The following is a 14205-nucleotide window of genomic DNA, read 5'->3' on the forward strand; positions in this document are numbered from 1 at the left end:
CAAACACTTTTAAAATGGCATATTTTTATAAAGAAGTGAAAAATATTTTACAGAAAATAGCCAACAGATTTTGCTTATTTTGAAAAAAGGAGGATCCGGCAATCCTGGTCGTCCGTTCCCACGTGGAAAGCACAGGGGGAGCCCAGCAGTGGTGCTTCCTTTAGACGGGAAGGTGTTCTCTCGTTCACCAGGCTCTGCATTCCCTGATTTCTCGTCCACCCACCCTGCTTGCTCCACTACATGTCATGTCTGGTTCTCTGTGGACATTCGATTTGAGGCTCCAGGCCTGACGGTGTTTGCAGCCCTGTGTTAAGCACCTTGAAAGATTTATAAACCGGGCTATATTCATGCCCTCGGGTGCTTACCATACAGTAGACAAAATCAACACCTGGGAAACCCGTGTCCCTGCCTAATTGAGTTTTCCAGCCCCTTTACAACATGGAAGCTCAGAATGATGGCTCCTCCCTGGAGATCCTCCCTCTTCTCAGTTGCCAGCAGCTTCCTCTTGCCACAGGCGTGTCACTAGCATGCAGCAGTTTGCCAGTGCGTTCACAGGGATGAAAGCCCATGTCACCATACCTCACCTGTTTGCACACACCTCGGTAGGGAAAGCAGCAAGGGTAAACCAGCCAGAAATCCGAAGGCAAGAGCAGGCTCATCATGGCAAAACCCACTTCCTGGAAGAAATGATACTGGTTTTACATGGCTGCATCTGCAATGTGGTCCAAAGGAGACTCCAAGGGAAACTCGGATATGGACATTAAATCACAGCAGGGAGACTCTGTCCCCCTGGAAAATTAGGCTGTTTTCTGTCTCATTAGGCTTCCTACTGCCTGGGCAGCTTATGGTACTAATTTATTCCTTCTATCTGCCCGGAAGAGAACTAAAAAACCAAACCAAACCCATTGCCATCAAGTTGATTCTGACTCATAGCGACCCTATAGGACCAAGTAGAACTGCTCCATAGGGTTTCCAAGGAGTGCCTGTTGAATTCGAACTGCCAACCTTTTCATTAGCAGCCACAGCTCTTAACCACTTTGCCACGAGAGCTTCCAAGTGGGCCCTTATCATCATCACTTATGAATAAGTTGCTTTATCAGCCAAGGGTGGGCATTTTCCAGAGTTAGAGATGGTTCTGGGAAAATTGGGAAAGTTGGGAAGTTGGCCTCGAATTCAACAGTGGTCCTTCTCTTGGCTTTTTAGAAATGGCCCAACTCCTAATGCTGTTCATAAAAGGAACTCCAGGCAAATAGGAATAGTAGGGAATCCCTAAAAATGATAACAGGCTTGTATGTAAAATCTTAGCAAACATCATACTTAATGATTAAAGACTGCATTATTTCCCCTGAGATTGGAAACAAGCAAGGATTCCACCCTCTCACCTTTTCCAACACTGTTCTACAGGTCTTAGCCATTGCAGTCAGTTAAGGAAAAGAGGTCTACAAATCTGAAAGAAAGAAGTGAGACTGTCCCTATTTGCAGATGATGGGAAATCACAGGGAATCTATAAAAGTTATCAGAACAAAAAAGTTAATTTAGCAAGGTTGAAATATCAGGTTAAAAAGAACGATTTAGATGGTTATATGCCAGCAGCAGTCAATTTGAAAATGAAATTAAAAAAAAAAAAATACGGTGGAGTCAAAAATGTAAAATACCTCAGAATAAATCTGATAGAAAGATCCAAGGCCTGAAAACTGAAAACAACAAAACACTGCTAAAAGATATTAAAGGTCTAAATAGAGAAGTATACCATGTTCTAAGATTAGAAAACCCAATTATTATTGAGATGTAAATTCTCTCAGAATTGATATAAGTTCAACGTAATTCCTACCGAAATTCCACAATTTTTTTGCAGACATGAACAAGCCGATTCTACAGTTTGCTTAGAAATGGAAAATATCTAGAATGAGCAAAGCGATTTTTAAAAAAGACTAAATTTGGAGGACTTCGCTCGCCTGATTTCAGGACTTACTCTGAAGCTACAGCGGTCCGAACAGTTCGTATCTGTAAAAAGGGAGGCGTGTTTCTGAAAGGAACAGGACAGCGTTCAGAAATAGGTCCTCACATATGTGGTCTTGATTTTCCACAAAGGTGCCCGAGAAATTCAACAGGGAAAGAAGGACCGTTTCAACAAATGCAGCTGAATCAACTGGACATCAACCAAAAACATCCTTATGTCATACCATACAGAAAAAGGAACACACAATGGATCATGGAAGGAAATGTAAACGGTAAAACCATCAAAGTTTGAGAAAGAAATATAGGAGTTTTTTTTTTTTCAAACTTGACTGAGACAAATGTTTCTCAGATAAAAATACAAAAAGTATGAATCTTAAGAAACGACACGCTAAACTTCATCAAAATGTGAAACTCTTGATCTTCGCAGAACATCATTAAGAAAACCAAAAGGCAAGCCACAAACTTGGAGGAAATATTCACAACACATACACCAGATGAATACAATCTATAAAGAGCTCTTACCACTTGATAATAAGAAAACGAATAACCTAATAAGAAAATGGGCGAAGAATCAGTCACTGAGACATGCAAGTTACTAACACAATGAGATGTCACTACGCACACCCCCCATCACAACGGCTAAAATGAAAAGCAAAACAAACCACCGACCATATTAACCATTAGCAAGGATGTGGCGAAGTTCACACACCGCAGGTGGAAATGTAAAATGGTATAATCACTTTGGAAAAGAGTTTGGCAGGTAATCACCTGCCCGGCTAATGGTCTTCTAGATATTGACCCAAGAAACACAAAAACATATGCTCACAAATAGTTGTACGTGAACGCTCACAGCCATTTCATTTTTAATAACCAAAAACTGGAAACAGCTCAAGTGTTCATCAAAAGGAGCATGGGTAAACAAATCATACATTCACATAACGGAGTAAAATCAGCAAGAAAAAGGAATGGCATGAAAGAGACTCGAAAATCATCATGCTAAATGAAAAACAGGCAACAAAGATGACATAACTTATGATTCCATTTATATACAATTCTAAAGAAGTGCACACTCTTCTCCAGGGACAGGAAGCAACTCAGTGGTTACCTGGGGAGGAGTCTGGGTGAGGGGATCCACAAAAAGAGCTCTGAGCAAACTCTGGCGGGTGGTAAAAATGTCCGTTAATTGTGATGCCGGGTGTTAGCACACGTCAAACTGTACAGATTAAACTTGTGCTGCTAGTTTACTTCAATGACACTTCAACACAGTTGAAAACAAATCCTGAAGAAAAGCTCAAAACCCTCACAGTGGGGGCAGTGCAAACGTAAGTCGAAAGATAAAAAGAGAACAACTTGATCAAACTCTATTTGGTAAATAGATACAGCAACTTTTAAAAGCAATTCCTTTTTTTAAATTATGAAAACAATAAGTGATCACTGAGTAATATTCAGAAAGCACAGGACATCAAAAGAAGAAAAATATGACTAATTCCTTAATCTAGAGAAAATCACCGTGTTTCCCATACCCTCTAAAAACGTGATTCCTAAATAACTACATAATGTTCCATCATGTGGCTATGATCTGACTGATGGAACCATTAGAAAACTTGTTGAAAATCGGCCATTCATTCTAATATTGTATTTTGTGAGTCACACAGCAGTAAACATTCCCAACATAAAAAATCTGCATTGTACCAAGAGACAGAAACGGCCACATAAACCAGAGACTTACATCAGTCTGAGAGCAGAAGGACTAGATGGTACCCGGCTACAACCGATGACTGCCCTGACAGGCAGCACAACAGAGAACCCCTGAGGGAGCAGGAGAGCTGTGGGATGCAGACCCCAAATTCTCGTAAAAAAACCAGACTTAATGGTCTGACTGAGACTAGAAGGACCCCAGTGGTCATGGCCCCCAGACCTTCTGTTGGCCCAGGACAGGAACCATTCCTGAAGCCAACTCTTCAGACATGGATTGGACTGGGCAATGGGTTGGAGAGGGATGCTGGTGAGGAGTGAGCTTCTTGGATCGGGTGGACGCTTGAGACTATGTTGGCATCTCCTGCCTGGAGGGGAGATGAGAGGGTGGAGGGGGTTAGAAGCTGGCGAAATGGACGCGAAAAGAGAGAGCAGAGGGAGAGAGTGGGCTGTCTCACTGGGGGGAGAGTAATTGGGAGTGTGTAGCAAGGTGTATGTAAGTTTTTGTGTGAGAGACTGACTTGATTTGTAAACTTTCACTTAAAGCACAATAAAAATTAAAAAAAAATTTTGCATTGTAGCAGCAAAAATACTGAAAAATGGAAGCAGCAGAGATATCTACCAACAGAAGGCGGCTAAGGAATAAACAGGATACTTAAATAATGCAATATTATGCAGCAGTCTAAAAAGCGACGTAGAGCTATTCATGCTTCCAGAAAGCATTCTCCGTGATACACCGGGAGTACAGAGAACACTGCACACCATGTAACACCCACCTACAGCCGTCAAGAGGGAAACGAAGGAGGCGTGGACTTTGGAGGTGGCAGTGGAACTGGGATCCGTGTGCAGGGTGGAGAGGCACACCTGTCCGTGCAGAGCTCAGCCACCGCACTCCCCAGGCTGTACTGAACATCTCCACAACCCTGTCGGTCTACTGGAGTGGGTGTTCCTGGAGGACAGGGACCAGGTTGGTGTGTCAGTCAAGCACCACACCCAGGCCTGGAAAAAAATCGGGGATGAGTGAACATTTGCTGAACAGGAGCCTCAGGGGCCTAACTTCAGTGGTAACTGTATTTAGGGACAAACCAGGTCATGTTGCCCTCCCAATGGAACCCCCCAAGGCTCCGGTACCAGGTGGTATAGGGGTTCCTAACCTGGGGTCTTTAATAATGAAAGGAGGCAAAAAAAACCCCAAAGAGTAAAAACAATAATCACATTACAGGTGAGGCAGGTATCATTTATGTACACTTCTGCTTAAAAAGTAGGGAATTATCACACCCAACAGTGCATCTTCCTACTTACAGCATTAACAAAGGCACACATAAGCCAAAAAAACCCAAATCCCTTGCCGTCGAGTTGATTCCAACTCACAGAGACCCTATACTATACAAGTTGCCTTTTTAAAAAAAGACTCTGATAATATTGGTTTTCTTGGTAAAAACTTTATTCAAGCCATTATTCAAAGAAGCGTCTGCAGGCCCTACCAGACTACCTGGTGTCTACGGCACAGAAATGATGACCCTGGATACCAGTTCTGTGGAAGGACACCGGGCCAGGCTGTCTGGGTTGAATCTCTGCACTGCCACTTAGCTATAACTTGGGGCGAGCCACTTGTCCTCTTTGTGCCTCAGTGTTCTCATCTATAAAACGGGGCTACAAACAGTACTTACCTTACAGGGTTGTCAGGAGGATTCATATAACTAAGGCCTACAGAACAGTGCCTGGCAATCTGGAAGGTCCCATCAATTTCTGCTATTATCTCTACAGCCTACAAGGCCCCACGTGCTCTGACCACAGCCTTCCTGTCCAATCTCATCTCCTCCCCTCACACCCTTGCTCCCTATATTCTAGCCACAATGGCCTTCTTTTGTTCCTCAAACACCAAGCTACCTCTGTCTGGAATGCTCCTTCTCCATAGCACTCTATATCTGGCCTCTCCTGACTGACCCCTGAGTGCAAACGTCAGCTCCTTAGAGGCTTGCCAACAACAGCCCCATCCCGGCATCGTCTCCCCACCACTTCCAATTGCTTCATCATAATCTGGAAGGACCTATGTTGTTGTTTATTCTTTTACTCTATTTCTTCTCCTTTGTTCTCCTGAACAAAAATGTCTTGAGAGAAGGGATCTGGCCTGTCTTACTGACAACCATATACCCAGTATCTAAAGGAGCCCTGGTGGTGCAATGGTTAAGCACTCAGCTATGAATCGAAAGGTTGGAAGTTTGAACCCATCCAGCAACTCTGCGGGAGAAAGTCCTGGTGATCTGCAAGATTGCAGCCCAGGAAACCCTACGGGGCGGTTCTCCTCTGTCACATGGGGTCTCCACGAGCTGAAATCAACTCTAAGGCTCCTAATGCCAACAACCCAGTATCTGAGACACAGTGATAAATAAGACAGGCTCAACACATGTGTGTGTATAAATATATATTTAAAATTTAAAGAAGCATTTGCAACTAGGGCATGTTGTAAGTTTTTGGGCCAAACTGGCTTAAATAAATAGATTACCTTTTTGCTCGAGGCTATGCAAAGCCCAAGACTCAGAGGCCTAGAACAGCCCCTCCCCCAGTGTGTGGACTTTTTTATTTCAACCTTTTGAAAGGTGTGTATTTTATCTGAATATGCACAGCTGGGCTTTTTGGTTTCAAGAAGTAGTCAAATGGTAGGCTGGTGTCATGGAGAGATTCTGTCACAGGCCAGATCACCTTAGGAAATCAATTCCTAAGCTCAAAGCACAGTAACCGGGAGTCAAGTTTAGAAGGAGAAGGGGGAGAAGGGATGCCATGCGGGGAAAAGTGTGCTCTCAGAAAGAAACAGACACATTAGCTAGCCTTTCCCAACCAAGAGCCACCTGCAGTAGCTTAGGAAATTTACAGACAGCTAACACAGTCCATCTTTAAAAAAAAAAAAAAAATCTACATCCACCAAATTCCATCTACCTAAAACTAAGTAGCCTCAGTCCCTTGAAATCATTTCAGAGTCAATTTTCACAGTGAACCAAGAGGTACCAAGAACAAGTCACCACCCAGCCTGGCTAGGTTCATCAGACTAATTAAGGCCACCAGCCATTTCATGCCCTGCCAAGAAACTTTCCTAGTTTCCAGTTAGCCCGAATTGGGGGGAAGTGGGAGAGTCTCACAGCCACGGGGACCAGTGAAGCAGCGGGTGCACCACAGAGATAACTGGTCTCCCCAGAGGAGCCAGGGGCATCCGCACACACCAAAGGCGAGGAGACAGAGCAGGAGGGTATCACTCCACACCCCCGCCATGTGGGCTCTCCCAGACAGTGGCTCCATGTGGGGCAACACGACCCTACCCCTGGCAGACCCCACTCCCAGGGCCGTGCCTGGGTGTCCACCACTTCAAGACCCGGAGGAGCTGAGCTGCCCGACCAGGTGAAGCACTGCTCAGGCCATCAGCATCTTGACCCCAGTCAACCTCCCTGCAGTTTCCTGCTGACTGTGACCAGTGTCTGGGCTCTCCCTTTGCCCGGGACCCTCAAGAGCTCCTCTGCTCCTATTCTGTCCCCTCATCTCCCTGTGTCCTAATGACATTTCCATCAGCTGGGAGACCCATGAGGACTGGCCTGCTAAACTGGAGCCTGGTTGTGTGAAGTAAGCCTTCAGGGAGCATCACGAGAGAGGGTGTCACTCCGAGCAAAGAGGGTTTGGCCTTTGCAGCAGAGGTTTCACCAGGAAAGGCTATCCCAGGGGACAGGAATGTTATCTCCAAAGGCCTGATGCTGAACAGCTCCCACCTACCAGGGCCTGCCACCTACAGGCCTCTCCTGGGAACTTGCCGTGTCTAACAGGTTCACCAAGAACCCATGGAAATGCCCCCCAAAAGAGGGCGTCGGCTGAAAACATGTGCCAGGCTGAAAATATCACACATTTTTGGAGACGGTAAAGGGAAACAAACTCTCATACGCTGCCGATGGGGCTGTAAGCTGGTGTAACCCTCTGGGGAGCGATTCAGCAGTCTCTGTGCTGAAGCTCTGCCTGCCCAGCAAGCCAGGTATTCCGCTCCTGAGCGTACGTATGTGTGAGCACGCATATATTACACGTGGGGATATTTAATGTGTGTGTACGTATGCACACATGTAAAATGGGCAATTTTTTTAAAAAGCTACTTGCAAATGGATTGACACAATATAACACAATTATATGAAGGTTAAACATACCCATAAGATACATATGTATGTGTGTACGTATATGGGTGTGTACGTATAAGTATATATCTTATATAAATATATATGTGTGTATACACACACACACGGTATATTTAAAGGAGCCCTGGTGGTGCAGTGGTTAAAGCACTCAGCTGCGAACCGAAAGGTTGGCGGATCTTACCCTCCTTGGAAGCAAGATGTGGCAGTCTGCTTCCATGAAGATCACACCGCCTCAGAAACCCTACGGGGCAGTTTGTGCTCTGTCCTGCAGGGTCACTGTCAGCTGAAATTAACTCAACAGCAATGGGCCTGGTTCGTAAAACATATTTAAGGATACGGACTTATGTGGTAAAAATATAAACCCATTCCTAGGATGACCAACACCAAGTTGAGGAAAGGGAGGGAAAGAGAACAGAATGGAATAAGGGACGTTAGGGCTTCAACTGTATCTGCCGTGTTGTATTTATTTTAAAGAAACTATAGGATATTTGTCACAACATTAACAGCTGACAAACCAACCGCCTGTAGGTAGTAGGTACATGGTTGTTGGTTACACTATTTTCTACGCTTTTCTGAAAGTTGGATATACAGTAATTAAAAATAGAAGCTATCGTCTGGTGGACTGTACTGCTATTTATTTTAATCTCAACCATGTTATTTTTATCTGCAACGCTCCAAGAAATTCCCTGTCAGACTGCTAATTCGGTTCACAATCCTTAAACCAACCTACTAACCCCATTTTACAACCACAGGAAAATTATCTTGCAGTCTTTTTCTTCCTTCCTTTCTTCTTTTTTCCACTGAAGCAGCATCTACGTGGCAGACTGGTTGGAGTGACCTCGTTTTTGCTTAGCCAACACTTCCCCAGAGCCAAAAACAATAAATCCTGATAATGAGCAAGCGTTTAGGCACTTCAGCTTTCTCAGCTGCCAGCCCCACGACTGTTTCTCATTCTAACAGCTCAGCCTCACTGTGGCTCGTTTCATTTTGTAGGAATCACCGTGACAAGTCTGGGGATGGCTAAGACAATTGACCCAATTATTTCTTTCTCTCTCTTCCTCTCTGACAACATCCAGGAAATGAAGGCACAGAAATAATCTCACTAATTCCCTAAAGACAACTTTTCAGAGGCATCCCTCTCTTTGTTTCTCATTATGGCCCCAGATGAAAACTCTTGCTGTTGGTAACTATTACGTATCCCTGGCAGCATAGGCCATCTCCACCTCAGTCTCCCTAAGGCGAAAAGACAAACCGGTTCTTGTTAACTTAAGGAGGAACATGGCAGAGTCCGGGGACAGCCACGGCGGAAGGGCGCCATTTCTAATAGTTTGCCTCATGGTCCCTGGGGTGGATGTGTGGTTTGTCTGAGCCAGGAAGTGGGAATCCTGCATTCTGATTTAATACCTTTGCTTGAGTAAATAACGCATTCTCAGAATTCAAAATCCAGTTGTACAAAATCACACAGAGTGAAAAGTCTCCCTCTTGCTCCTGTCCCCGAGGCTCCCTATACTCTTCCTACACCAATGTTACTATTCCTTCCTTTATTAACCAACCAAAGACATTCGGTGCATCCACAATGATTAGATGCGTGTGTTCCTTCTGGCCCCAGGAATGGCACCCACTGAACCCTATGACACTCAGTCACTGAGTGAAGGCAAATGGGAGCTCAGGGTTCTCCCCCCTGGCAATGGCAAGCTCTGGCCTGGGAGGAATGGGCACCACTTCCCCTACAAGCTCATTGCCAGAACCAGGCGCATGACCCGTCTGACCACACGGGGGCAGCAGAGCAATCCTACCATTTGCCCAGAAGGTAGACCTCCAGAGGCGGTCGGTAAGCAACTTTAATGACACGAGGAAATTAAGGCTTAGGGGGACAGACATCTATTGAAAAAAAGATCAAGGGTCTACCACCCAATCCAAGGACCCTGGGAACTGAACCTAACGCTCCTTCACTGACTCATGGATCTCTTCTTCGTTGAGAGCCTGGCCCCAGACATGGCGGCATATACAACGAGGAAAGCCAAGATCATGGCCATACAGAGCTTTGACTTCTCAACAGTCATCTGCTTCCACCTGAAGCAGACCCCTGATATGCTGAGCAAGGCTGCTCTGCACCTGCATTTGGGGCATCTCACTTACTATGATATCTTTATCACCTAGAGGGCAAGTTGACTTCTCCAGGAAGGAAGAGCTGCTAATGAAGCCAGAGTCCCCAGTTCATGTCTTAGCATGCTGGTTAGCTGGTTTCTCCACGGGGCCATGGAGGACACCCGTAGCTCCAACCACCTGCAGGCATGCTGGCCACTGCAGCTGGGGTGGGTGCCAACGCATGCCCGCTCCTGAGCTGCCTTACTGCATCTCAGCAGGGCTGTCTTCATACACGATGGATGATGCTGTGGTTTCCATTCAGGCAACTGGGGCCATGAGATGGAACAGGCCTTCTTCATGGCTGAGATGGCAACAGCCAGGTCCCAGACAGGCGCCCATACGCTGCTAGCTCAGGGCTATGAAGAAAGGGCCCAGGCGTCTCACTGAAACTGCTTAGAGGGATTCACTGCAGACAAAGAGGTGGAGCCACAAGGTGCAAGAGTCATGGAGCTTCGACCTTCCTCCAGAACCCACACCCTTATATACAATTGCTACTTCAACATCTCTACCTGCATGTCTAGCAGGCATCTCAAATTTAAAATGTCAAAGACTGAAATCCTGCCCTTCACGACCACCACTGCCCACCATGGGTTCCTCCTGTGAGCTCCCACATCGCCGTTAATGGCAACTCCACCCTTCTAGGCTAAAACTCTGGGCATCCTTGGTCCTTCCGTTGCCCTAGCACCCCATATCCAATCCACCAGGAAGTCCTGTCACTTTTACCCAGGAAACACATGCAAAAACCTAGCACTACAACCTGCAAAATGGAAGAAAATTTTTACAAATCATGCCTGATAAAGGACATGTATCAAGAATATAATAAATGACAAATACAACTAAATAATAAAAAGACAAGTAACGCAAATAAAAAAAGGGCAAAGGGTATCCACGAATAGTTCTCCAAAACATATATATATATGTGTGTGTGTGTGTGTTGCCAATAAACCTAAGAAAAGCTCAACATCATTAGCTACCAGGGAAACGTAAATCAAAAGGAAAACGAGATGCCACTTCTCACCCACTAGCATAACTCTAGCCAAAAAGTCAGATACCACAAGTGTTGGCAAGAAGGAGACACTGGAATCGTCATACACAGCTGGTAGAAAAGCAAACAGTGCAGCCACTTTGCAAAACAGTCCGGCAGTTCCTCAAATGCTTAAACGCAGCCTTATCACATGATCCAGCAGTTTCACACCTAAGCGCCTACCCAAGAGAATTAAAATATTTTTTCCATGCAAAAAAAAAAAAAAACTTCTACATGAATGTCCACAGTGGCACTGTTCAAAAGAGACAAAGAATGGAAACAACTCAAAAGTCCAACAACCAACCTGTGGGTGGATAAATAAACACGGTCTGTTCATACAACGGGGCCCTGGTGGCGCAGTGGCTAGGAGCCCAGCTGCTAACCAAAAAGCTGGCAGTTCGAATTCAGCAGCTGCTTCTTGGAAACCCTACGGGGCAGTTCTACTCTGTCCTATAGGGTCACTATGAGTCGGAATGGACTTGACAGCAACGTGTTCAGTTTTCTGTTTTATCCATACAATGGAATATCGTTCAGAAATTAAAAGAAATGACATATTGATGCTACGAAATGGATGATTTTGAAATCATTATGCTGTATGAAAGAAGCCAGTCACAAAAGACCACATACCATGTGATTCCACTTATATGAAATGTCCAGAATAAACAAAACTATAGAGACAGTAGTTTAGTGTTTGCCAGGGGATGGTGGGTTGGGTGAGTGGTGAATGACTGATAAGGGGTATAGTACTTCTTTTTGGGGGTGATGAAATGTTCTCAGGTTGATGGTGGTGATAGCTGCACAGCTGTGAATACACTAAAAACCACTGAGTTACACACTTTAAATGGGTGAACTCCATGGTATGTGAGTGATACCTCGACAAAGCTGCTCGCTGTTGGTGGCGGTGGTGATGGTGGTTTTTAAACCCCAGCACTTTTCGTCAGGTCCACATCTTCCGCCCTGGTCCAAGCCACTGTCCTGTCCGACCTGGGTTACCGTAATAGCTTCCAAAATGGTCCCCCTGCACCGGCTTCTGCCCCATCTCCACCCCACTGTCGTCTCTGATGCAGCAGCCTAGTCATCCTGTTAAACAGAAGTCAGATGGTGTTACCTCTCTGTCCATGACCCCTGAGGGACTCTCATCTCGTTTGGATAAGAGCCAGTGTTCTTACCAAAGTCCGTGAGGCTCCACACAGCCCGAGCGCTGTTGTCTGAACCGCCCAGCATCTACCTGCCATCCCCTGTGGACACGCCTCTGCACAGCTGCTCCAGCCCCTCTGGCCCCTGTGGACACGCCTCTGCACACCTGCTCCAGCCCCTCTGGCCCCTGTGGACACGCCTCTACACATCTGCTCCAGCCCCTCTGGCCCCTGTGGACACGCCTCTGCACACCTGCTCCAGCCCCTCTGGCCCCTGTGGACACGCCTCTGCACAGCTGCTCCAGCCCCTCTGGCCCCTGTGGACACGCCTCTGCACAGCTGCTCCAGCCCCTCTGGCCCCTGCGGACATGCCTCTGCACACCTGCTCCAGCCCCTCTGGCCCCTGTGGACACACCTCTACACATCTGCTCCAGCCCCTCTGGCCCCTGCGGACATGCCTCTACACAGCTGCTCCAGCCCCTCTGGCCCCTGCGGACATGCCTCTGCACACCTGCTCCAGCCCCTCTGGCCCCTGTGGACACACCTCTACACATCTGCTCCAGCCCCTCTGGCCCCTGCGGACATGCCTCTGCACAGCTGCTCCAGCCCCTCTGGCCCCTGCGGACATGCCTCTGCACACCTGCTCCAGCCCCTCTGGCCCCTGCTGCTCCCTCAGCACCAGGTGGCTCTGCCTCAGGCCTCAGCACTGGCTCAGCCCCCCCGGACCATGCTTCCCCAAGACATCTACACTACACGCTCCTTCCCTGCATCCAGGTCTTCATTCAGTGGTCCTTTCTAAGTGAGGCTGTCCTTAACCTAAAACCCTCACCCAGGACAGCACTCCTATCCCCACTTCTGCTTCATTTTTTCCCCAGAGCACTTAACAATATCTAACATGCTACGGATTTTTATTTCCTTACCATCTTTTATTGTCTATACTTACACACACACACACACACACACACACACACACACACACACTATGCTAAGCTTCAAGAGGGCAGGGATTTTGTCTATGGTGTCACTGTTCTGCCCTCAACTACAATGGCACCTGGCACATACTAGGCACTCAATGAACGTACCATGAATGAATGAATGGCTCAGTGATATCCCTTCATCTTCCTGTCAGCTCAGATTTCTAGTCCTTGCCTATGAATTCACACCTGCCCACATCCCTGTCCCTGTCTTGGTCTTTGTAATAGGTTGAACTGTGTTCCCCAAAAATATTTGTCAACTTGGTTAGGCCATGATTCCCAGTATTGTGTGGTTGTTCTCCATTTTGTGATTTTCCTATGTGTTACAAATCGTAATCTCTGCCTGTGGTTACAGAGGATTAGGGTGGGATGTAACACCCTTGCTCAGGTCACATCCCTGATCCAATGTAAAGGGAGTTTCCCTGGGGTGTGGTCTGTACCACCTTTCATCTTACAAGAGATAAAAGAAAAGGGAAGTGAGCAGAGGGGTGGGGGAGGGCCTCATACCACCAAGAAAGCCGTGCCGGGAGGAGAACACACTCTTTGGACCCAGGGTTCCTGCGCAGAGAAGCTCCTAGTCAGGGGAAGTTTTGATGACAAAGACTTCCCTCCAGAGTTGACAGAGATAGAAAGCCTTCCCCTGGGGCTGACACCCTGAATTTGGACTTCTGGCCTACCAGACTGTGAGAAAATAAATCTGTCTTTGTTAAAGCCATCTACTTGTGGCATTTCTGTTATAGCAGCACTAGGTGACTAAGATAGTCTTGTTTGTTGCCCATCAGTCACTTGGCCACATTTCCCTTTTTGGATTTCAGGCTCATGGAAGCCAGCTTAGCCCTTAACGAAGTGGGGCTTCCCTCTGTCCAGAAGAAGTTTCAAATGGCAAAGCCAGGCTAGCCCGCCATCTCAACAAGCCAAGTACGACATCTGGTCCCTGCATTTAATCAGTATACATGCTTCTGGGCCAGTGATCCTGGAGTATTTATTAAGTACCTACAGGGTACCCAGCACTAGCAGATCGGCAAGGTGCAAGACCCAGGCTCTGACCGTGAAGCAGTTTACGCTGCAGTGTGTGAGCTGACCAGAGAAGACTATTGAAGCTG

The 14205-nt window shown here is 46.6% G+C and overlaps 2 long non-coding RNA genes across 2 annotated transcripts in view; one reads left to right on the forward strand and one right to left on the reverse strand.

Moving 5' to 3' along the window:
* The window catches only part of LOC126065535 (uncharacterized), a 91167-nt gene extending 86524 nt beyond the window's left edge, over window positions 1-4643 (reverse strand). Inside the window, exons 1-2 of the long non-coding RNA XR_007514861.1 lie at window positions 4431-4643; window positions 599-677 (exon numbers count right to left, since the gene is read on the reverse strand). This is a non-coding gene — a long non-coding RNA (uncharacterized LOC126065535). The remainder of the gene's footprint in view (window positions 1-598; window positions 678-4430) is intronic.
* LOC126065534 (uncharacterized) overlaps window positions 1-13952 on the forward strand; it is a 54604-nt gene extending 40652 nt beyond the window's left edge. The window contains exon 4 of the long non-coding RNA XR_007514860.1: window positions 13918-13952. This is a non-coding gene — a long non-coding RNA (uncharacterized LOC126065534). The remainder of the gene's footprint in view (window positions 1-13917) is intronic.
* The last annotated feature ends 253 nt before the right edge of the window (window positions 13953-14205 follow it).

Source organism: Elephas maximus, chromosome 22, assembly GCF_024166365.1.
Source record: "Elephas maximus indicus isolate mEleMax1 chromosome 22, mEleMax1 primary haplotype, whole genome shotgun sequence".
Lineage (NCBI taxonomy): Eukaryota > Metazoa > Chordata > Mammalia > Proboscidea > Elephantidae > Elephas > Elephas maximus.